Below are 24,972 nucleotides of genomic sequence, written 5' to 3'. Positions count from 1 at the left end.
CCTGCTAACATCTGGCAAGTAGTAGATGCACAGTAAATATTTGTTTAATAAGCTGATCAACTTGGTAGAGTTCTTACTATTTTCTACATTTTATTTATTTGTTTGTGATTAGGTAATACAGTCATATGACTTAAAATTCAAAAGGAACAAAGAGCTGTATATAAAGACATTGCTCTCCTGACCTCATACCATCTACTTCCCGTCCCCAGAGATACCCAGCATAACCACTTTCTCATATAGCTTTTCAGAGCTATTTTAGGCACAGACAAGCAAACATGCCTGCTTACGCACACTCATTTCTCTTTCTAAACAAACAGCATCATGCACTGATCTAGGCACGGTTATTGAAGCGGCTGCAAACATGTGGGTGAGTGAGAACATGCAAGGAGGAATTAGAAAAGAAAACACTCGGGGGCAGAGAAATCCACCAGAGATTACTAGTGTTGATACTCGCATGCGTGCTGAGGACCTGGACTCCTATAGTAAAGGCGAGATCAGAGAAAGAATATTTTAAAGATATTTTGTTTTTACTTCTGCTAAGATAACTGTAAAGATACAAAGCATTTCTTCCACGTTTAAAAATGCCCTCCTGTCCCTTAGCAGACTCTCTCCTTCCACTGGGTTCACATACGCATTCACCTACTTGCCAGAGTACGGGCCCTGCTGATTGTGGGAGGACTTGTGAGCCAGGCTAATCATGGCATTGGTCCATGTGCTTATTCATTCAGTTCTCATAGACATAGAATAACTAAGACGTAGAGGAATCACATGGCCAACATAGCACAGCTAGTAAATATCAAAGTCCGGACTGTGAAACCAGAGCAACTCTGAATCAAGAGGATGTGAAGGCTCCAACATGAAGACCTCACTGCAGTCTGGCAAGATATGCTTGAGACAGGGGGACCTTAGGTAATTAATATCAGAAGAACTTGGGGTTCTTTTGTTTTTTTATACATTTATAGTAATTTATTTTCAGAAGAACTTGTTTACAACCTTCAAGTTTGCTTCAAGCAGCCAACCGCCTTTCTACTCATCAGTGGACAGAGTCGCATTTCATTGGCCTTTGGTGTTGCACATCAGCCATGCTGCTTCCAAGAAATTCTAACATCTAGAAGCAGCCTTTATGTTAAAGAACTGATGTGGTCATGTTGTTACTAAGAATGACAAGTATCTCTGCCTATCTACGGGTTCCATGTTAGTCTGAAACCACAAGGAATGTGGTTAAGCGTTCTGGTCACATTTCTCAACCAAAATGTATCAGTTTCACTTTTGTCTCCAAAGAGCCTCCCTCTTGGACTATGATATTAATTCACAGAGGTGTCCTGTGGGCCTCCCCTAAAGAGTATTCCACTAAAAGAATAATTGTTCCACATGTCAAGAAACTGCCTTGCATACTGAAATGTCTCCTCGGCTATAACAGCACCAGAAGGAATCCACTGAAGTCAATTATCATGGAGACAAGTTCCTACCAAGGAAATGCTGATTTGTGATTGTCTGTCCTGTGAGTGGAAGGCATTGTGGGTCATGACTGTAATCCCAGCATTTGAAAGGCAGAGGCAGGAGGATTGCTATAAGTTTGAGAATAGCTTCGTTTACACAGTGCATGTCAGGTCAACCAGGGCAGCACAGTACCATCTGTCATAATTATTTTTTCTTGTAAAGATAGGTCCTTGAAAGAAAGAGTATGGCTGAGTTTGAATAGTGAGACCAGTTCTCACTTACAGGTAAGTTTTACTAAGTACAGAGCTGCTTTTTCCAAGTATTTCAAGTGTTTGCTTGACCTTTTATTTGAGACCAGAGTTTGCCATTTATTTGTATTGCCAATTAACTTTGAGATGCAATGTTAATATCATTTCTTAAATAAGAAAAGTTATTTCCAGTCAGTATAGAATGAAATAAAATATTCATTTTTTATTTGCATTTGGTAGCATTTTAATTTTGAGAGGAGTAATAGAATTAATTGTCTCTTCTGGAAATGTGGATCATTTACAGCACATTAGTGCTTAATGCCTAATGAAGGATGCATTTCTTCTCGTGGTTCTCTATATGGTCTATATCTGCAGTGCAGATGTCCAGAAACTACAGTAGCAGAAGGAAAAGATACTCAGAGCACGCGGTGCAGTACGAGGGGTTGTGTGGTGACACAAGGCAAGGTCCCTTGGTTTCTGGGTGGTTTGTGAGGATGGTCTGCCTCAGAGTAGCATAGAAAAATTAATAAAGCCTTGTTGAAAGTGCAGATTTTAGTCTTGCGGGCAGGCAGGGGGTCCAAGTCTCTGTCTTGTGTCTGTGTGTGTCTGTGTGTGTGTGTCTGTGTGAGTCTATCTGTGTGTATCTTGTGTCTTGTGTGTGTCTGTGTGTGATTGTGTGTGTCTGTGTGTGATTATGTGTGTGTCTGTGTAGAGAATGTATAAATGTGCAGAGGCCAGAAGATGATCGGTGTCACCTCTGCAAGCTGCACTTGGTCCCCTTGAGATGGTCTCTTCATCGACCTAAACCTCAGTGTCCAGCCGTGCAGCCTTGTCCTTGGTTCAAGCTCTGGTTCTTGTGCTTGCGTGTGAGCACCCAGGCTACTGAACCATCTTCTTTAGTCTTACCTTGGTTCTTTTTTACCTAGACATCCAAAACCAAATGATCTGCCTGATCCCATTTCTCAGCTGCAAAACGTGAGGTAACCCTGATTTCCACCTACAATTCTTTAGCAGCCAGGGTGGTGGAAGCATGGATCTTTCCTGAGAGTTTCTGCTCTAGATCTGGCCCAGCGCCCTGGGTCCCTCTGCCTGGGCTCCAGGGTGGCTTAGAGGAGGGCTAGAGAGCTTCTGGGCAGAGCCAGGATATCCCCCAGTGAATGATTCTAGACAAAGCCTGACCCACAAGAACCAGGGAAGCTCAAACCAGCTCTCTGCTTCTCCTCCAGAGACTCTGGGACTACTGATGAGCAAAAGTGAGATTGCTCTGAACCTAGTCTGTTTAACTGAAACAAGCCCACAGTCTGAATCATGTCAGCCTCAGGATGAGACTCAAGGTGCAACTGTTTTCATTAATTAAATTCATTCATAAGTATAACATATAGAACAGTCATCACATACTTTTGCTTACCACCACTTCTTAAGGGCTTGTGGTAAACTGAGCCTTTGTGGCTCACATCTGTAATCCCAGCACTCTGGAACCTGAGATAGGAGAATCATGAGTTCAAGGCCAGCCTGATATATAAAGTGATGCTTTGTCTCAGATATGAAATAAAACATATTCTAAAAAATAGGAGTGGAGTGGTGGGGCAAACTATGATGGTAGCACAGTGTGAAAGTTACTAAAGCAAGAGAGTAACACGCCTGTCGCTATGTGACAGGCGCTCCAATGGACAGGCTGCTTTAATGCTGACACAGGTCTAAGCGCTAAGTCAGCAGTTCTCAACGACCCTTTCACAGGGGTCAAATATCAGATAGCCTTCATATCAGATGTTTACACTGCGATTCATTGCAGTAGCGAAACTACAGTTATGAAGCAGCAATGAAAATAATTTTATGGTTGGGGTCACCACAGCATGAACTGTCACAGCATTAGGAAGGTTGAGAACCACTGCTCTAAACTGCTAGCCTAGCAGTTCTGACGGAAACTGTTCAGCCAACTCTGTAGTGAAAAGATAAACAGCTAAAAGCAGCAGGGTATCAGTATTATTGTAATATTCCCTTTATCAAACCTATAACTGAAATTTACAGGTAAGAATTTACAGTAAGCAGCAATTACTTGGAAACGTGTCCGTTAAGGTTTCCCCTTACAGAACTTCTGTGAGCTTTTTAACCCTCTACAGCTGAGAAAAAAACAAAAACCTTTCATAATTAGTTTCTAAGGAAATCATGTAAAGGTCATGATACTAACAGAAGCTTTAAATTGTTATTTCCAACAGGACAGAAGCCTCCGAAGGGGGGGAGGACACTTTTTTCCTTTGAGAAGAGGGACATATATAAATAACCATCAGCATCAATTTTCTCAATTTATTTCAAAGAGCAAGAGTTAACTAAATCATTTTATAGTGACTTCATTTCCTGCTGCTCCTTCATAATTGAGACTACAATTGTATTCTCAAATATTTGCATAGGCTTATTAGTCACACTGAATCATGAATAATTCACTTTGTACAGACAGCTGGGTAAACAGGAGATCTGGAGTTGCCTTTTCTAGATTCCTTTTTCAGTGACTGGAAGGAGACTTACTTAGTGTTGATTTTATTTGATTTCCAGTGATATTCTGGTTTTCTTCCCAGATGGAGGAACCCATCTTTTATGGAGTTTTTTTTTTTTTTTTCCAATTTACTTCTTTCAGTTCTTAGGTTAGAACTTACCAACTCTATCTTTATTGCAAAATAAAAACGCATCTCAGTCATTCAGTTCTATAGTCCACAAGACAACAGAAATCATGTCTTTCTTCATTTTTCATGAATTCGAATTTTTTTTAAAGCTGGCTTTAGGCTTTACTTTTGCATGCCTGTTCTCTTAGTGATAAGAAGGTCCTTCAGACTCTGTCTGCACTGTCACTGTCCCTGCCTGTCAGTCATTAGCAGTCTTACAAGTACTTGATTACCTCCCACAAGCTGGTTCTCATTTCCCTCTGTGCCTCCCAGGTCTACGTGAGGAAGGGAAGCAGGTATTACTGTACACAGATTACCCAAGGCAGTGCGACTTCTGAGCAAGGCACAGACTTGAGCAAAGGTCAAGGATGTCTCCACTGCTGTGAACGTCACTCATCAAATGGTGATAGTAAACCTGTGGTTTAGGAGGGAATTAGACCTTCCGTAGTTCACCTGGGACCAGTGGATGGGGGATAGTATATCCTTGGGAAATCTCTGTTCTTCGTCACAGCCTGGCAAACAACTAAGAGTTTAGCCACCCACCAAAAGGTCACGCATCCACCCTCACTCTATTTGTTGAAGACAAACATAGGTCTAAGTTAGTAACACACATCACAGATACAAGTGTCCTAGAAAATGTATCGTGAGCATGTGGGAGAAGTTCATCCCAATTTGTCTAAGCTAAAAGAAAACACTTAATACAGTGCTTACCCTGCGATGGATGTTACACACATTAACTCCTAATTGTCATAACAACCCTTAGAGATAGGTCCAGTCTTTATCCCCACTTTACAGATAGGAAACCAAGATACAGAGAAGCTGAGTAATTAAGATCACAGGAAATGGTACAGCGAAGATTTGAACCCACAGTCTGGCTCCAATCTTGTGCTTTCATCGTGTTATCTGTCTCTTTGTCTCTCTCTGTGTCTCTGTGTCTCTCCTCTCTCTTTCTCTCTCTCTCTTTCTCTCTCTCTCTCTCTCTCTCTCTCTCTCTGCATGTGTGTGTATGTGTGTGTTTGTGTCCAAGTACAGTCCCGTCCATAATGGAAGCTAAGGTTGATGCTGGCTCGCTTCTTCGGTCGCTCCTGCCCTTCCGCTCTGTCCTGTTTAGACAAGGTCTTTCATTGAACTCACAGTTTCAACTCTATTGGATCTCCAACGAGCCCTTGGGGTCTGCTGATGGCCACTGCCACCCCATCGCTGAAGTTATAGGCATGCTCTGCCATGCCCAGCATTTGCATAGGTGCCAGGGATCTGAACTTTGACATCTGCACCTATACTGCAACAACTTTACCCCCTGCACAATCTTCCCAGCTCCAGTCCAATGGTTTTCTTAGTCTACTTGGTAAATACTTGCCCAGTGACATTTAGAAGCACTCAAGATCACTGAAGCAAAGTGAGGGGCTGTTGGTTTAGCAGATGACTTATTTGAGAGCTGTCTTGAAAGTGAACTAAATAAAACTTTTAAGCAAAAATGTAGCCTAGAAACATTATGAAGGCTAGTCAGCAGGAAACTCCATGTCCTTAATACTGCACAGTGGCCTCGATGGTGTGTGAGTGCAGCCATTTTCTTCTATTGGCATTGACTACAGTGGTGATGATGGCGATGAGTCGGGGGAAATCCATTTGCCTAGAAAACAAAACTATTACCATGCATTACTATTGATTAAATAGAAGGCTCTAAAGCCAGGAAAGTTTGCTCAGGTTACAGCTTTTGGCCAAGTTACACACCATTCTGTCCATAGCATGGGTAAGTGCTGAGCTAGCCTCAGAGGCTGAAAAGAAAACTGACTTTAAAGACTTCCCCCCAGTTAATTGAATAGGGATAATTTATTATTACTCGTTCTGCATGAGTCATGGCTTTTCTATATGTCCTGAACTTGCCTCAAACAGTCCTCCTGCCTCAGCTCCATTTGTGCTGGGATTACAGACACACTCTATTACACCTGACTTGAATTTGTAGCTCTAATCAAAGAGACAGGGGAAAAAAACAGCAATGTTCAGAAAAAGGAAGAAGTCACTGGTGCCCATCTCTGGGGGAAAAAAGGAAAGAATGAAGGTGTGTCTTCAAGCGGTTTGCCCAGTCTCAGGTGGGCAAGTTGAGAGGCCAGGTGAGAATTCAGAGTGCTGCTCTGGGAATTACTCTCATATGCACATAAATTTCCACAATAAGTACCTTCTGGAATTTGCATCCACTGAGTTGCTCTTTCTAACTTCCTGTCCAATGTTTGGACTTGAATTGTTCTACCAGAAAATCGGTGCATATTAATTACTAAGCCAACCCTTTTTCTTCTTGGAAACTAACACTCACTAATGGGAGCTGTATATCCTCCTTTATCCTCTTGTTTGTCCCTTTAAAACATTTTTCCCCATTTCCCAGTCCCTGGTCTAGGGTACCTTGGGAGTGATGCAGAAAGCACTGTTTGGCCAGGCAGAGAAATGGCTAAGATGCAGTTTCTCTTTAGCCCTAAAACTGAGGCCAAATCTTCTTGCATGCAATATTTTGAAACCTAATCCCACTTTTTTCTTTGTCTTCCCTTATAGTGTGAGGGGAATGACAATTTAGTGGGATAGAATACTAATCAGCCATCCCACTCACAATCCATTGAGGAAGGTCGTTAACACCTTCTGCTGTTGAGGGTCAGATTCCAAAGATGCCCCTCTAAGGAAAGAGTCACAGATTTGGGAAGCAGTGAATGTCAAAGGAAGTCTTCCTGCAGGGAAGATTTAAACATAAATAACAATGATCTATTGATCTACATAGCCATATGCTACATTGGACCATTTCATCCAAGGATACACTGTCCTATGATACTGTATCACTTCCTCACATGAAAGCGAACTTAGGGTAAGGACACTCTGTGTTTGCACAATGATGATATTGCCTAATCATACACTTCTCAGATCGCTACCCTATTGTTAAGTGACATGAAACTTACTCCATAGCCTGGAGAACCTAAGCCAGCTGCCCCACTCATGGTTGATGGAGAAGGCAGGGCCTAGTATTGCAGTGGGTTTCCTGTGGCTTGGCTGTTCTCTCCCTCCACAACTAACCAATTCTACTGTAGCCTTATTACAGTGTAGTCAAATGTCGTCCAGTAGTCAGCATTTGGCCTTGGTGTCCCTCTACCCTCCTGAGAGGCTCTGACCCCTTGCCTGTTGCTTCCTGCTATCCCTGTGTCCACCCCTCCTGCCTTCCATTCCTCCGGAACTTCCGAAGGCCACTTCTCCAATCCTGCTGTCCTGACAAGTCACTTACAGCATCAACCTAGATATCCCACAGTTAAATTCATTTGACCTACACCTTATTTCTACATGGAAGCCAGTTCTGCCAAGAGACTGCAAACAAGCAATGGCAAATATCCTAATTTCCCAAAGCCCTAGGGGTCACTAGGAGCTGTGTAACCATGAGCAAGTCAGTCAGCCTAACAAGAGTCATCTGTGAATGGGCAGAAATTAGGAAAAAGTGAAATAATATACATTTTTCATATATATCATATCATCACGATTGCTATATACATGAAGTAATTTCCTCTTGCCCTCCAAATTTTTTAGTTATTACTTTTATGTGTGTGAGTGTCCTGCCTTCATGTGTGTATGTGTACTGTATGCATGCCTAGTACCCACACAGCTCCAAAGAGACTGCAGGATCCCCTAGAACTAGAATTAAGGATGGTTGTAAACTACTCTACAGGTCCTGGGAACTGAACCCAAGTCCTCTACAAGAGCAGCAAGTGCTCTTAACCACAGAGCCATCTCTCCACATACACAGCCTTCCTTTCTTTCTTAAAGCAGGTTTCAGGGTGCTTCCACCCAGATCCTGCCGTAGTCTATGAACTAGCCTCCCAGCAGGCCTTTCTAGAGTATAAATACTCAAAGGTCAATTCTTTGCCTAAAACCTTCAGCAGATCACACGGTCGTGGTGCTGGCTGGCCAGCAGGTTTAGCACTGCTGAAACACTGTATGCTCTGGCCTCTGTGCCCACCTCTTGGCATCTCTCATGTCTCTTTCTAACTCCTGTGCTATGAGCAGACTGATCCTTTCCTGCAGCACGTTCCCGGCTGGCGGCCGTTCAGTTTCACAGTACTCACAGATTCCTGTTTGATCTGTATCATTCCCTTCTGAAGTCTCTGACATGGGTGGGAAATGCCCTCTGTGCCCCTCTCTCACTCTCTCGTCTTGTGCCCAGAACACGGGTTCTAGCTGCCTGGCCCCTCCCCGTGCCCTGAACTGTAAGCTCCCTGGGAAGAGGCAGAGAAGAAGGCGTCCTTGCCCTACCTCCTGCCTCAGGGCAAGTGAGGAAGAAGGGGTGAATGAATCCCTGGCACCTTTCCTGGAACATAGACAGTCCTCAATTACTTTTTAAGCATGTTACTCTTGAAAATATTTGCATTTCAAAATCCCCACGCTCTTTGCATTTCAAAACTCAACCATCATTGCTTTGCTTTCTATAAAAGAATAATTGGAATGGTAGCTTAAATAAGAAATACAGTATTTTTTAATACAGATGGTGGAAGGGAAAACTGATAACAACAGTAATGTTGTGACAAGATTAGCGTTAGTTCTGTGACAGATGTGCAGACATCCCAGTTGACACTTGAACTACTCCTGTGTCTGACTGGGACTAAACTCACATTTCAGAGAATATTAATTGTATGTCTAAAATTAAAAGCAACAGAAACCACCATGAATTAGCTTAAGAGGGGAAACTGAGGCAGAGCTCTTTTGTAAGCGTGGAGGGTGTGTCCTGGAGCCGAAGCGTAGAGCTGGTGTCTGCACAGGGACTAGTGCTTTAGAAACCTGAAGTTTCTGGGGGTTTGTTTCTGTTTCTCTCCCCAAAGACAATTCATTTTTAAAAATTTTTAATTGTCATTACATTTGTATTTATGGAGTGGCACTTACACATGTCATAGCATGTGTGTGGAGATTGGAAGATATGACTTGTGGGAGTCAGTTGTCTCCTTCCATGTAGGCCCTGTCAAGCTTGGCAGCAAGTGTCCTCTTAAGGACTCTGGCCAGGACACTCTTCTAGTTTCCTCTTGTTGCTAAGATAAAGCAACCTGGGGAGAAAGGGGCTTATGAGGCTTATACTTCCAGGTCATAATCTATCACTGAGAGATGGCAAGACAGAAACTTACAGAAGAAACCACAGAACTCTACTTGCTGGCTTGCTTTCTAGCTTGCTGACTTCCTTACATGGGCCAGGACCTCCTGCCTAGGAAAGGCACCATTCATAGTGGACTGAACCCTCTTAACATCAATTAAGACAGCCGAGACAGCCACAGATTAACCTGATAAAGACAATTACTTGAAATGTTTTTGTTGTTTTCGGGGGTTCTAGATTGTGTCAATATCTTAGTTAGGGTTTCTATTGCTGTGAAGAGACTCCATGACCACGGCTTGTTTTCCTTACAAAGGAAAACATTTAATTGGGGCTGGCTTGCAGTTCAGAGGTTTAGCCCGTTAATAATCATGGTAGGAAGCATGGCGGCAGGCAGACAGACATGGTGCTGGAGGAGCTAAGAATTCTACGTCAGGATCGGAAGCCAGCAGGAAGAGCAAGTGAGACCTCAAAGCCTGACCCCACAGTGACACACTTCTTCCAACAAGGCCACACCTCCTAATAGTGCCACTTTCTGTGGGCCTGGGGGAAGGAGGGGGGTCTTTTTATTCACACCACCACAGTCAAGTTGACAGTCAATGCTAACTAGGACATACACCTAATCCTTTGAATAAAGCTACATATGACTCCAAGGTCAGTAGTCACTGACCTAGGCACAGACCTTAGAGAAAAATGATAGTTGTGTCTAATGGTGTTAGATGGGAAATGTCCACAATGACCGGGACAGGAGTAGGTATTGAACTTGGCAGCAACCCAGTTTCCTTATTAAGTGGTGATGGAATAGGGACTGGGAGGGGAGGAGGTTCTCAGAGGTTCCCCATGGAAAGGTTAAGGGGTGTGTCTGAGAGCAAAGAAAGACAGAGTGGGAATTGGGCTGGTGAGATGTCACAGCACGCAAAAGTACTTGCTACTAAACCTGAGGACCTGAATTCAATCCCCAGGACCTACGGTGGCAGGAGAGAATTAATTTCTGCACCTTGTCCTCTGACCTCAACCCATCAACTGTGGCACGTGTACACAGCACACAACTAAGAGTCTGATGCTAGCTTTCACTATCCACAATCCAAAAATCATATTTTTAATCAATTAGATATTTTGAGATTAGACATAGCTTTGACATATGACCAAAGTGTGCATTTTACATATCTAGTGGGTGTGCTAAATGTCTTTTACAAAAATGCACTGTTGGGGCTGGAGAGATGGCTCAGTGAATAAGAGTACTTGATGCTTTTAAAGAGTTTCCAGCACCATTGAATGGCTCACAATCACCTGTAACTCCAGTTCAACGAGATCTGATGCCCTCTTCTAGCCTTGGCAAGCACTGCACCTACATGATGTACACATGCATATACATACATACATACATACATACATACATACATACATACATACATACATACTTTCATAGACACATACATATCATTTTTTTGCAAGAATAAAGGCTGTTGGAAAAAACTCTATTAGAAATGCGCTGTCACCTAGAGCAAAAGCTGTTGAAGAGAACTCTTAAACTTGTGATAAGGATGCTGAAGTGTAGCTCTCCACAATTGATGGTTTCTGACAGCAGGGTTAGGATGTGGGAGAAGGGAAGGCAGCTCAATTTTCTTAAAGGGTCTGACCACTTGGAGAGTTTGACCATGTTCCAGTAAGTATATGGGCAACACAATTCTTCTTCTTCTTCTTCTTCTTCTTCTTCTTCTTCTTCTTCTTCTTCTTCTCCTCCTCCTCCTCCTCCTCCTCCTCCTCCTCCTCCTCCTCCTCCTCTTCTTCTTCTTCCTCTTCCTCCCCCTCCCCCTCCCCTTCCCCCTTCTCTTTCTCCTCCTTCTTCCCCTTTTCCTCTCCCCTCCTTCTTCTTCTGGGGGGTGGTGTCACAATGGTGTCAGGGCAGACCTGGGAAGACTCGAAAGTGAGTATGATCAGGGTTCATGATGTGAAATTTCCAAATATCAAAAATATTAAGAAAAAGAATATGGAGCTGTAGAGATGACTCAGTGGTTAAGAGCACTGACTGCTCTTCCAGAGAGGTTCTTAGTTCAATTCCCAGCAACCACATGGTGGCTCACAACCATCTGTAATGAGATCTGATGCTCTCTTCTGGTGTGTCTGAAGACAGCTACAGTGCACTCACATATATGAAATAAATAAATATTTTAAAAAAAAGAATGTGCTGTGAGCTGCTTGGCAGGAAGAACATCCAAGTTCTTTGAGAACCTTTGCCACAGTTAAAATTAAATAAGAACAACTTATATTAAATCAAAGCAAGAGAATTATCAAACTAAGTTTATAAAAAGCAATCATTTTTAAAATTAAAAATAAGTTTAAAAACTTGTAATTTACAAATCAAATTAGTTCTATTGAATTTGAAATGAAACTTGAAATTTGACAGTTCTTTCTTTTTAGTCCTATTGGTTTTAAATCCTGTAGAGGGGCTGGAGTGATGGCTCAGCAATTAAGAGAACTGATTGCTCTTTAAATACCCCCCAGAGGATCCAGGGTCAATTCCTGCTGGCTCACAAGAATCTGTAACTATAGACCTAGGGTATCAGAGTTTTAGCCTCCAAGAACAGCAGGCATGCAGGTGACATACAGACATATTTGCAGACAAAATACCCATACAGTAAAACCAAAGATCTGTTTTAAATGAGCCCTGGGCTGGAGAGATAGCTTAGTAGTTAAGAACACTTGCTGTTTTTCCAAAGGACCAGAGTTTGATTTCCAGCACCCATAGAGCAGCTCACAAGCATTTGTAATGCCAATTTAAGGGACCCCTCATCTGGCCTTGAAGGCATTGTACATATGTGGCACATAGGCATTCATGCAATCGAAGCTCCCCTAAACGTTTGTAACTCCTTTTAAAAAGTAAGAGTCCTGTGGAATCTTGGTGGGGGTAGAAGGAGGAGACAGTGGGCAGTGCTGATTTGGTTGGTGTGAGGACAAGGTCGAAGTCCTCACAGTGAATGTTCTCTTTGCTCTGGACCTTACTCCTATCAGTATGGGCAGATCCACTGTCTCTCTGTGAAATTCTGGTGATGAAGAATGCATCCCCACTGGGATCATCTCTAATTTGATAGAGAATGGAAGAATGAGGCCCACAGCAGTGGCTCTCAAACCCCAGTATATATGATTATTCCTTGGAGCTTTGTAGAAGTGTGGTATGGGCCTTTAACCCAGCACTTGAGGCAGAGGCAGGCAGATCTCTGAGTTCAAGGCCAGCCTGGTCTACAGAGTGAGTTTCCGGACATCCAGAGCTACACAGAGAATCCCTGTCTCAAAAAAGCAAAAATCAAAACAGAAAAAAACAAAAAGGATGCTCGGACCTGTCTTCCAGGGACAGAGTCTGGGAATCTGTTCTTTCCAGATACCTCAGTAGGTTTTGATGCATCCTCTCTTCTGTCTGCTCTGCTGGGGCATCTGATCAGGTGACCAGAAGCGGGCCAGGCTTCTGGTGCCCAGTTCAGTATTCCTTTTTCTACCTTCTCCCACACACAAGCCATTCCTTCTCTGTATAGTGGGCTCATTCTACTGACAACCTACCATCCCTCCTGTACTGGCTGGGTCTGTGTCAACTTGACACAAGCTGGAGTTATTTCAGACAAAAGGAACCTCAGTTGAAGAAATGCTTCCATGAGATCCAGCTGTAAGGCATTTTCTCAACTAGTGATCAAGGGAGGAGGGCCCAGCCCACTGTCGGTGGTGCCATCCCTGGGCTGGTAGACCTGGGTTCTATAAGAAAGCAGGGGAAGCAAGCCAGGGGAAGCAAGCCAGTAAGTGACATCCCTCCATGGCCTCTGCATCAGCTCCTGCTTCCTGACCTGCTTGAGGTCCAGTCCTGACTTCCTCTGGTGATAAACAGCGATATGGAAGTGTAAGCTGAATAAACCCTTTCCTCCCCAACTTGCTTCTTGGTCATGATGTTTGTGCAGGAATAGAAACCCTGACTAAAACACTTCCCTATCAAAATATAAACTTCAATACCCCAAAAACAGAAGTCTGTGTGCATTGGCTGGGCAAACAGAGGATGAAATACCAATATTCATTCACTGGAATATCGTTTACCTTTAAAATGGAATAAAATTCCAATACTACTGGTGAAGCTCCAACCGATTGTGCTTAGCGACATACACCAGCTGCAAAGGACAACAGTTTCATTATTCTGCTTCTGTGAATCACTAAGAAGGAGCAAGTTCAAAGAGAGTAGAAGTGTGATTGCCTGGACAAGAGAGCAGTGGGTGGGGGGAGATTTCTTATTGAATAGAAGCATCAGGTTTACAGCAAGGAACACCCTGGAAATGCATGGTTGTGATGGCTGTACAATGTAGCCACCACTGGACCTGAGGAAAATGGTAAGCGTGTGTGTGTGTGTGTGTGTGTGTGTGTGTGTGTGTGTGTGTACACACATGCACATGCATGCAGCAGCACTGCATTATTCCTTAAACTACAGTTCAGCTCTTTACATTCCTTGAGGTATGATAATGGAGAGATAATTTAAATTATACAGAAAAATGTACATAAATATTGTGCTGTTTTATACACGAGACTTAAGCATGTTGATTTTAGTATTTGAGGAGGAAGTTGTATATATACTATACATATATATAATTTATATATATATATAATTATAATTTTAAAAATACACCTAAGGAAAAAACTTTTAAAATATTGCACTTGAAGCATATTTCGTTTACCATTTGTAGGTAAGAAGGCCCTATATAGTCCAGGCTGGCCGCAAACTCTTCTCCTACCTCAGCTTCCATGGGCATGGACCACCCGCTGACAGGCTAATGTAGTAAGGTGAGGACCTGGGCTCTTGGGAGGCTCAGCCAGAGAACCAGAGGAACAGCCAGGAATGGAGGACCGCAGGTGGGGGCTAGCATGACAGTTTGGAAACAGTGGAAATGTCTGAGCTCACATGGAGTGCCTGCCATCCAGCAAAACTTTCAAGACAGGGAACAGGAGTGTGGCCGTCCACGGAGAACAGCTGTGACAGTGGCAGTGTCCCTGAATCTGAGGGGCTCCTTTGAAGACAGTGGAGACTGGGAGAGGTCGTGGACAAGAGTCTGCCTCCTATCTGTGGGAGAATCCCTGAGAGCAGAGATGAGGCAGCTGAGACTCCCATGCTATAAATTCAGAGGACTGGATAGGAAACTCAGATTTCACTTTTATTAGAAAGGAGGAGGGGAGCAACAGCACAGGTGGGGGGTGTCACTCGGGCGGGTGCCTCTCTGCTGTGCACAAGGTCCCAGACTCAGTACCCTGCAACAAAACACAACCTGCCTCAATGGCAAGGAATAAAAGCAAAAGCAAGGAAGAGGAGACCAGGAAGGAAGGTCGGCCTGGTGTGCAGCAGAGGTGCGGGGATGCTCCGGCCTTACTCGGATTTGGTGGGTCGTCCTGAGTTTCAGGCACTGGGCAGGTTTCCAACGCCAGGAAGTTACTCAATAAGGAGAAGCCAACTCCAGACAGCACGTCGGGAAATGTGGAGAGTCAGTGCCTGGGTGGTTTTCATGCTAATCCAGGATTTATAAAGCTCAGTGAGGGAGCAGTGGAGAGGGCTTTATAATGAGCTGTTTCCACAGGTAGACTCATCAGCATTTTCATGAAAAAAAAAAGGGTTTCTATCTGAAATTTTTTGGGTGAGGCATCTGGAAGAGGGGGCTTGCTCTTGAAGGACTCGATATAAGTTACCTTTTCTTCCCACCCTCAATGAGATGTGACTCCTTCTGTCCCTGCCAGTTACTTAGTGGCCTCTACTACACAACAGTTTATATGTAGATCAAATTGTTTTAAACTGACTGAGGTAGCTGGGGAAGCCCTGCCTGGAGCTATTTGTAAATCTAAACAGTCAAGTCTATATTGAAGAGACTCCAGATCAGAGCTGGAGGTAGACCACCACCACATACACATACACACACACATACACACACACTTACACACACACACACACACACACATTCACATTCATAATACATACACACATACATTCACATTCATAATACACACATACACACATGCACACACACAATACATTCACATTCATAATAGACACACACACACACACACACACACACATACACACACACACCCCTACCTGCTGCTTTGGGGCTGACTTCTTGTCATTATTCCCTGAACTTCTGCTCAGCTCTTTACATTGCATGAGGTATGATAGCCAAGAGCTTATACAGAAGAATGTACGTAAATACTGTGCTGTTTTATACAAGAGACTTAGCATGTCAATTTTAATATGTGTGTGGGGGGTGTTGTAGCTTCATCTGTCTCCCATGGACACCAAATTCACTAGTTAATTTCAACTGTCGCCCGAATTGACAGATACATAGAGTTCGTGAAGCACGCCTCTTGGAGCACCTGTGAAGGACTGTCCACACATGTGTGAGTAAATGGATCATCCCGTGGATGGAGTGTTCTGGGCGGAATCTCAGGGTTGTTTTGATTTGCATTTCCTTGATGACTAAGGATATTGAGATTGTGCTTCTCAGCCATTTAGTATTTCTCAGTTGAGAATTCTTTGTTTAGCTTTGTACCCAATTTTAATAGGTTTATTTGATTCTCTGGAGTCTAACTTCTTGAGTTCTTTGTATATATTGGGTATTAGCCCTCTATCTGATGTAGGATTGATAAAGATCTTTTCCCAATCGGTTGGTTGCTGTTTTGTCTTATTGACAATGTCCTTAGCCTTACAGAAGCTTTGCAATTTTATAAGGTCCCATTTGTCAATTCTTGATCTTAGAGCATAGGCCATTGGTGTTCTGTTCAGGAAAGTTTCCCCCGCCTATGTGTTCCAGGTTCTTCCCCACTTTCTCTTCTATTGGTTTCAGTATATCAAGTTTTATGTGGAGGTTTTTGATCCACTTGGACTTGAGCGTTGTACAAAGTGATGAGAATAGATTGATTTGCATCCTTCTACATGCTGACCTCCAGTTGAACCAGCACCATTTGTTGAAAATGCTTTTTTCCACTAGATGGTTTTAGCTTTTTTGTCAAAGATCAAGTGACCATACGTGTATGGGTTCATTTCTGGGTCTTCAATTCTATTCCATTGATCTACTTGCCTGTCTCTGCACCAATACCATACAGTTTTTATCACGATTGTTCTGTGATACAGCTTGAGGTTAGGGATGGTGATTCCCTCAGCAGTTCTTTTATTGTTGAGAATAGTTTTTGCTATCCTGGGATTTTGTTATTCCAAATGAATTTGCAAATTGCTCATTTCAACTCTATGAAGAATTGAGTTGTAATTTTGATGGGGATTGCATTGAATCTGTAGATTGCTTTTGGCAAGATGGCCATTTTTACTATATTAATCCTGTCAATTCATGAGCATGGGAGATCTTTCCTTCTTCTGAGATCTTCTATTTCTTTATTCAGAGACTTGAAGTTCTTGTCATACAGATCCTTCACTTGCTTGGTTAGAGTCACACCAAGATATTTCATATTGTTTGTGACTATTGTGAAGGATGTCATTTCCCTAATTTCTTTCTCAGCCTGTTTATCCTTGGAGTAAGGAAGGCTACTGATTTGTTTGAGTTAATTTTATATCTAGCCACCTTGTTGGAGTTGTTTGTTAGGTTCAGGAGTTCTCTGGTGGAATTTTGGGGGTTATTTAAGCATACTATCATCTGCAAATAGTGATATTTTGACTTTTTCCTTTCCAATTTGTATCTCTTTGACCTCTGTTTGCTGTCTGATTGCTCTGGCTAGTACTTCCAGTACTATATTGAATAGGTAGGGAGAGAGTGGGCATCCTTGTCTAGTTCCTGATTTTAGTGAAATTGCTTCAAGTTTCTCTCCGTTTAGCTTGATGTTGGCTACCAATTTGCTGTATATTGCTTTTACTATGTTTATGTATGGGCCTTGAATTCCTAATCTTTCTAAGACTTTTTACATGAAGGAGTATTGAATTTTGTCAAATGCTTTCTCGGTGTCTAAAGAGATGATTGTGTGGTTTTTTTTTCTTTGAGTTTGTTTATATAGTGGATTATGTTGATGAATTTTTGTATATTGAACCTTCCCTGCATCCCTGGGATGAAGCCTACTTTGTCGTGATGGATGATAGTTTTGATGTGTTCTTGGATTCAGTTTGCAAGAATTTTATTGAGTGTTTTTGCATCAATGTTCATAAGGGAAATTGGTCTAAAGCTCTCTTTCTTTGTTGGTTCTTTGTGTGGTTTAGGTTTAAGCATAATTGTGGCTTCACAGAACTAATTGTGTTCCTTCTGTTTCTATTTTGTGGAATATTTTGAAGAGTATTGGTATTAGGTCTTCTTTGAAGGTCTGATAGAATTCTGCACTAAACCCATCTGGTCCTGGGCTTTTTTTGGTTGGGAAACTTTTTTTCCATTTTTTATTTTATTTGTTTTTATTTTTGGAGACAAGGTCTCATATAGTCTAGAACACGTGTAGCTGAAGAGAACCTCAAACTCTCTGCTTCTCGGGTCACTCTCCATCCCTAGGATTGCATGTGTGCTGATCTACATACAGCCAGTCCTCCATTTCCTTCATTTCAACACATCTACTCACTAGTCACTAGTTCATTCTAAAAGCACTGTGGTGTCAGATGCTGTGCATACTTTTAGTCCAGGACCCAGGAAGCAGATCTCTGTTAACTCAAGGTGAGCTTTGTCTACATAGCAAGTTCCAGGTCAGCCAGGGCTACATGGCAAGGAGAAAGAAAGAAAGAAAGAAAGAAAGAAAGAAAGAAAGAAAGAAAGAAAGAAAGAAAGAAAGAAAGAAAGAAAGGAGGGAGGGAGGGAGGGAGGGAGGGAGGGAGGGAGGGAGGGAGGGAAGGAAGGGAAGGAAAGAGAGAAGAGAAGGAAAAAGAAAGAATAAACAAAAGTAAAAGAAAGATCGCATTTTCTCAAAGTGAACGTTTTCAAGTCCCTAGGAATAGTCCAGTTTGGCTGGTTCCTTATCCATTTTCTGACCCAGTTAACAAGGAGCATTCCAAATTCGTCTAGTTCTAGTCATCAGACTACACCCTGAGTGATACTTTCTTCTCCACCTGCAAGGCATTTCTCACCACAAACAGTATTCTGAGATTAGAATGGTGAGCCCACACCTGTAGTCAAAGCCCCCGTTGAGGCTGAGGCAGGAGAATTGTGATTTCCTGGTCTGTCTAGTGGTGGATATAAAACCCGACCAAGTGGGAAGCTCCTCATTTTGGTCTGTTTAATTTTGCATCACCAGGGATAAAAGTGACAATACAGAACTGTCTTAGCAAAGGACACCATTTGAGACCAAGAGCAGGCCAGGCTAGCAAAGAGCTGTCCAGCCAGACCTACTGCAGGCTTTGACTTTCGAAACCCACTAGAAAACCAGAACCCAGGGCTGGAGAGATGGCTCAACAGTTAAGAGCACTGACAGTTGGTCTTAACTGCTTTTCAAAGGTCCTGAGTTCAATTCCCAGCAACCACATGGTGGCTCACAACCCTCTGTGATGGGATCTGATGCCCTCTTCTGGTGTGCCTGAAGACAGTGTACAGTGTGCGTACATAAAACAAACAAATAAATCTTAAAAAAGAAAAGAAAAGAAAACCAGACACCACGACGCCTCCCTCCCCAAGCAAACCTGGTGAAGTCGGTGAGCAGCCATGGGCCGAATGTCGGAGACTTGGGATTGTGTAGTCCCCGTAGGGTCAGCTACACACCTGATAACAGTCACCCAGTTCTGCTGACATTTCCTTTTCAAGAAAGGGGTTGGAACTAGAGTGGTGAGAACAAAGGGGTCAGATGCAGTCACCCCAGGACCACACCCGGTTGGTGACTCTGATGGGAGACTTTTAATGACTGCTTCTATTTCTTTAGGGGTTAAGGGACTGTTTAGATGGTTTATCTGATCCTGATTTAACTCTGGTACCTGTTATCTGTCTAGAAACTTGTCCATTTCCTCCATATTTTCCAGTTTTGTTGAGTATAGGCTTTTGTAGTAGAATCTGATGATTTTTTGAATTTTCCCTGTTTCTGTTATGTCTCTCTTTTCATATTTGATTTTGTTAATTTGGGTATTGTCCCTGTGCCCTCTGGTTAGTCTGGTTAGGGGTTAATCTATTGTGTTAATTTTTTTCAAAGAACCAGCTCTTGGATTTGTTGATTCTTTGTATAGTTCTTTTTGTTTCTATTTGGTTGATTTCAGCCCTGAGTTTATTTCCTGCCTTCTACTCCTCTTGGGTGTATTTGATTGTTTTTGTTTGAGAGCTTTCAGGTGTGCTATCAAGCTACTAGTGTATGCTCTCTCCAGTTTCTTTTTGGAGACCCTCAGAGCTATGAGTTTTTCTCTTAGCACTGCTTTCATTGTGTCCCATAAGTTTGAATATGTTGTACCTTCGTTTTCATTAAATTTTAAAAAGTCTTTCATTTCTTTCTTTATTTCTTCCTTGACCAAGTTATCACTGAGAAGAGCATGTTCAGCTTCCACATGTATGTGGGCTTTCTGTGGTTTTTGTTGCTATTGAAGACCAGCCTTAGTCCATGGTGATCTGATAGGGTGCACAGGGTTATTTCAATCTTCTTGTATCTGTTGAGGCCTGTTTTATGACCGAGTATATGGTCAGTTTTGGAGAAGGTACCATGAGGTGCTGAGAAGAAGGTGTAGTCTTTTGTTTTAGGATGAAATGCCCTATAGATGTCTGTCAAATCCATTTGGTTCATAACTTCTGTTAGTTTCACTGTGCCTTTGCTCAGTTTCTTCTAACACATTAGAAGATCATAGTACCAGAGTGTGGCAAGAATTTCAAGGTGGGCTAGTTCTTACCCATACCTGGAGGCTGATTTTTAGTGGTCAGTTCAATGTACATTACTGGGAGAGGCAAAGCCTCAGCTGGGCATCATGAGCTGTGACTTTAGACAGCCCATCACAGCAACAGCAACAGCAGTAGGCAAGCCCTGGAGGAATTCTGATCATGGGTAGGAAGAAAGGAGGGGTCAGCTTTGGAGGGGCGGAGACAACTATAGGCAAAGCCAGCTGTGGAGGTGCACACTTTTAACCCCAGCACTCATGAGGTGGAGGCAGAGGCAGGCAGCAGATCTCTGAGTCTGAAGCCAGCTTGGTCTAAAGAGCTATTTCCAGGATCACCAGGGCTACACAGAGAAACCTGTCTCCAAAAAAAAAGAGTCAAGTATTCTGGGGCAGGAGAGGTGGTAAGATGGCTCAGTGGTTAAGAACACTTGCTGCTCTTGCTGAGGATCTAACTTCCAGTTTTAGCACTTACATGATAGCTCAAACCATTAGTAATTCCAGTTTTAGAGACTCCCACATCCTCTTGTGACTTTCCAGGGCAGTAGGCACACACATACACACATGCAGGAAAAATACTCATATACATAAAATAAATTTAAAAAAAGAGTCAACAATTATGAATTATCATTTCTTAGCTGTTATAGCTATTTCTGTTTCATTGGATGAGTCGGGTGGATGCTTGAGTTTGACTCTAACTTTGTCTTTTCTGAAATTTTAAACGGTGTGTGTCTGTGATGCACATATGGAAGTCAGAGGACAGCTTGCAGGAGACAGTTCTCTTCCTCCACAAAGGCCTTGGGGATAAGCTTCAGGTCAGCAGGGTTGGCAGTCAGAACCTTTGCATGCTAAGCCATCTTGCTGGTCCTGGTCTTTCTACATAAAGTGTCTGTAATTCTGTGCAGAGAGAAGTAGGTTGGTTTGAGTTCTGGTGTGCCTCTTAGTTCAGCGGGGCATCTGACTTAGGCAGGCGTGTTCCTGGTACAAGTAAACATCCATTCTTGAAGAGCCAATGACAGATGGATGTCAGGACAGACACAATGACGGAACTCTGCTTGGCTCACTTCTTCCTATACCCACTGCTGTTTTCCAGTGACATAAGGAAACACACACGGCACACACACATGCACCAGAGTTTCAGACTGCACGAAATGGGAAGGGGTAAGCGAATACATTTGTGGACGTATTAAAAGAAGACTTGCCTTCCTTTCAGTTTGAACTACTGCCTTCAGTAACTAACCAAAAGGCTCACAAGGGGATGAGGTGAGAGCTGCAGATGTGGGTATATTGCTTTCCAGCCATCCAGAAAGTAAGTGTGTGGGTGTATGTGGGTATGTGTGCACTTTAAGCCAACCAGAATATATGGGGTTGCTCCTGTGACTACAAAACAGCCTCCCAAAAGGACAGTCAGTGCTGGTGACAATGTGCTAAACAGAAGGACATTGGCTGGGCAAAGAACTTATTGGGCAAACAGTCTAAAGACCTCCCTTAATCCAGAAACCTCCCTTAATCTGCCCCCAAGCATCAGCTTCCTCAGGCAACAGGATCTAATTCCGGGTCACTCAGCACAGCCTGTCTACCCTCAAAGCCCCTGCCCTCCCACATGGGCACTCCCCTTGCTCCTCAGCTCCTGTCTCTGCTCAGAGCCCTGCTTTGTCACCATAGACACTCCTCTTGTGCCATTTTAATTCACCCTCCACAACCCAAAGCATCTTGGTAGTTTGATCCCCAACAAATCTCTCCCCATGGAGTGGTCTAGCCAGTCGGCTGTTTGACTGCACCCTTCCTTAATTTGGAACCCAAGCCTGGGTCCCCCTCTTCAAAGAGTCCTGTGCCTCCTGGCTAAAGCTAAGTGCTGATCCAACCTTCCGGAGTGTGGATCATCCTTCTGCCTCTCACCACATTCGACCCCAAATCTTACAGTCCATCTCTTTAGCCATTTCTCTCCCACCTGTGAGGTAGCTACCTACTCTACCCAATGTGTCTTCTTAGAGCTGCTCAGTCTCTGGGTTTTTAGCTTGATAGGACTTCTCTCTGTCTCTCTGGAATTTGCTACAAAGGTTGTGTTGGTGCATTAGGCAGCTTTTCTAGGCAGCATGGGGGTCCCCTCAAATCGAGACTCTGTCCCATCATGCTTAGTCCTTACAGTTCTGCCCTTCTGTCTCCATTGCTGTGCCGTTGGAACTCTACTTCTGGCAGGACTCCTGTGTATGACTCCTTTCCTAAGTCTCCCCCAGCTCCTCCGTGCTCTGCCACCCATTCAAGGACACCTCTTTCCTGTCCTGTCTCGTGCCCACTCCTGGAGCTTCCTCGGTCTTTCTCAGGCCTCCTGGAGCCTGAACTAGCCATAGGCTCTCATGAGACCTGTGGGCTCTTCTCACCTACCTTCTCTAATCTCTTTCCCTCCTCAGAGGTTCTGCAGAGCCACACTGTCTTACTCCAAGCAGCTTGGCCTGGGTGCAAACTAGATCAGTCTCGGTGGCCAGAAATTGACAGACTGGTGTCCAAATGTCACCAATCGCGACAGCTTCTGTCACCCCACAGCGATTTGAAAATCTCTTTATCTCTGTTCCCTCTAATCTTTGCTCTTGAAACTTTTCTTTCTAAGCTTCCTTGCCTTCCCCTTGCTGTCATCTCTCCTTTGATCACTGACTCGGGCGTCCAAGTGTCTGTTAAGTGTTGGAATATGGTCATATGTTCTGGAGATAAAATTTGGCCTGCTCGCTACAGATCCAGGCATGTTTAAAAGTGTCCTTCAAAGCCTCTGTCCTGGGGGTCAGGCTGTCCACCTGTCTCTGTCAAAGGTGGGGGAGATCTTGGAGGGAGGACACTGGGAAGAGGGGACAGGACTAGACAGATGGACAGACAAAACAGAGCAGCTCAGAAAAAGGACACTTTGTGCTTGAGAAAGACTGAGGCAGACTGTTTCCAATAGAGGTTACTAATGGCTAAGTATAGTCATAGATTTTGTCTCTCTGACCACCTGCCCCTCTTTCCTTGCTTCTGTTTGCTCTTCTTTGAAGCTTTTGCTGAAATTTAAACTTTCTTTATCTCAGGTTTTGTAAGATCATTTGGATGTGGTTTTTTAAAAAAAAAAATCTGTAAAACCCCAAGCAGAGTGAAAAGTTAGCTTAAAGCTTTAACAAAAAAAAGGTTGATAGATAAAAATCTATGCATAGGTAATGTTATTTGCCTATATCATGTCATATATGTAAATTGGATTCAACTTTTGTTTTAAAAATATAGGAGAGTTTTCAAAGGGTTTGTTTTATTCTGTCTTTCTTAGATTAAGACAATATCAGGCCTCTAAAAACTTGGACAAGGGTGAATTTTGTCCTATGTTCAAAATTAACAGAAGAGAACAAATTATGAGCAGGGATTATGGGAAATGAATAGAGATTATGGGAAATGGAGCTTAACAAACAGCAAACGCTTAATGATCAAGGTTCATATGTTTCTTAGGCTATGGTGGTCTGCTCAGGTTAACAGAAACTGACTTAAAGATGCACAACTAGCTCGTTGCTGTCAGACCTCCGCCATCACGGGCCGCACGCATGCTCCCGGGAAGGGCCTGTCCTAGTCAGTGCTGCCTTACAGCCATAGCGTCCCCATGTGGTTGAAGTTGACAAAGTGAAGGAACAAATTACAAGTTGGCCAAGAAAGGTCTGACCAGATGGATGTGACCCTGAGGTCATGGGAGGGACTCACATGGTGTGGCACAGGTCCAGTTTTGTGACTGGAAATGAAATCTTGAGAATCCCTAATTCCAAAGGCCTTGCCCCTGACCTCCCTGAGGACCTCTACCATTTGATTAAGAAAGCAGCTGCTGTTTGAAAGCGCCTTGAGAGGAGCAGAAAAGATAAGGATGCTAAATCCCACCTGATTCTGACAGAGCAGAATTCACTGGTTGGCTCGATACTGTAAGACTAAGCAGGTGCTCCCACCCAGTTGGAAATATGAGCTGTCCACAGCCTCTGCTCTAGCAGCATAAATGCTGCTGTGTATGCAAGCAATAAAGTCCCTTTGAGTAAATTTTTAAAAAGATGCATAACTAACCACTTATACTTTTGCTAACTTTGTTAAGCGTTAGCTGTTTGAGGAAACCGAGTCATATAAGACACTGGTATTTTGTAAAAGTATGCTGTGGAAGGATCAGGAAAATGTGGTGCCCAGTCTCCATGCTCTGTATATGTGTTTCAAAGTTTGTTTGATGCTAATGGATTTTCAATTCAAAATGACGGATTTTAAGGCTCAAATGTAACAGGAATAAAATTATAAAATTCTGATCTTACCAGTTTGTTGCAAACTGTTGATCGTAATTATGACATGCAAGTTAATGGTCAGATTGCTCAGAATGGTGTTTCATGAGCACAAATGTAATTCATTTACAAGACAAGCTTTTGAGGAGATCAATTTATATCTCCTATCATGTAGTTTTCCTCTACAGTCACCAACTAATCCTGTTCAAACCGGCCCAGTGGCATAGGCACGCCTTCCTCACTACCTGCCCCAATGTTCTAGGTTCCCAAATGAAACACACACACACACACACACACACACACACACACAACAACAACTGAGAGAACCTACCTTTGCTCTGTTGCCTATCTTTCCAAACAGCCAGATTCAGCAGGTAGGGGATGGCAACCTTGTCTACAGGCAACAGATTGGCGTAGGAGGTCTCAGTGCTCCCATCTGTCACCCTCTGTGTCCTCTCACCACGCTGGCTCAAAGATCTCCTATCTCTATTTCGTTCCC

The 24,972-nt window shown here is 43.2% G+C and overlaps 1 pseudogene across 1 annotated transcript; it reads left to right on the top strand.

Moving 5' to 3' along the window:
- The first annotated feature begins 21,365 nt into the window (after positions 1-21,365).
- On the top strand, positions 21,366-24,205 carry LOC308422141 (small ribosomal subunit protein uS15-like; annotated as a pseudogene). Its single transcript has 2 exons — positions 21,366-21,375; positions 23,730-24,205. The product of its transcript is annotated as a small ribosomal subunit protein uS15-like (transcript).
- The last annotated feature ends 767 nt before the right edge of the window (positions 24,206-24,972 follow it).

The sequence above is a fragment of the Micromys minutus genome, assembly GCF_963924665.1.
Source record: "Micromys minutus genome assembly, chromosome: 1".
NCBI lineage: Eukaryota > Metazoa > Chordata > Mammalia > Rodentia > Muridae > Micromys > Micromys minutus.
The sequence above is the reverse complement of the archived record's forward strand: the minus strand, read 5'-3'. Positions and strand labels throughout refer to the sequence as shown.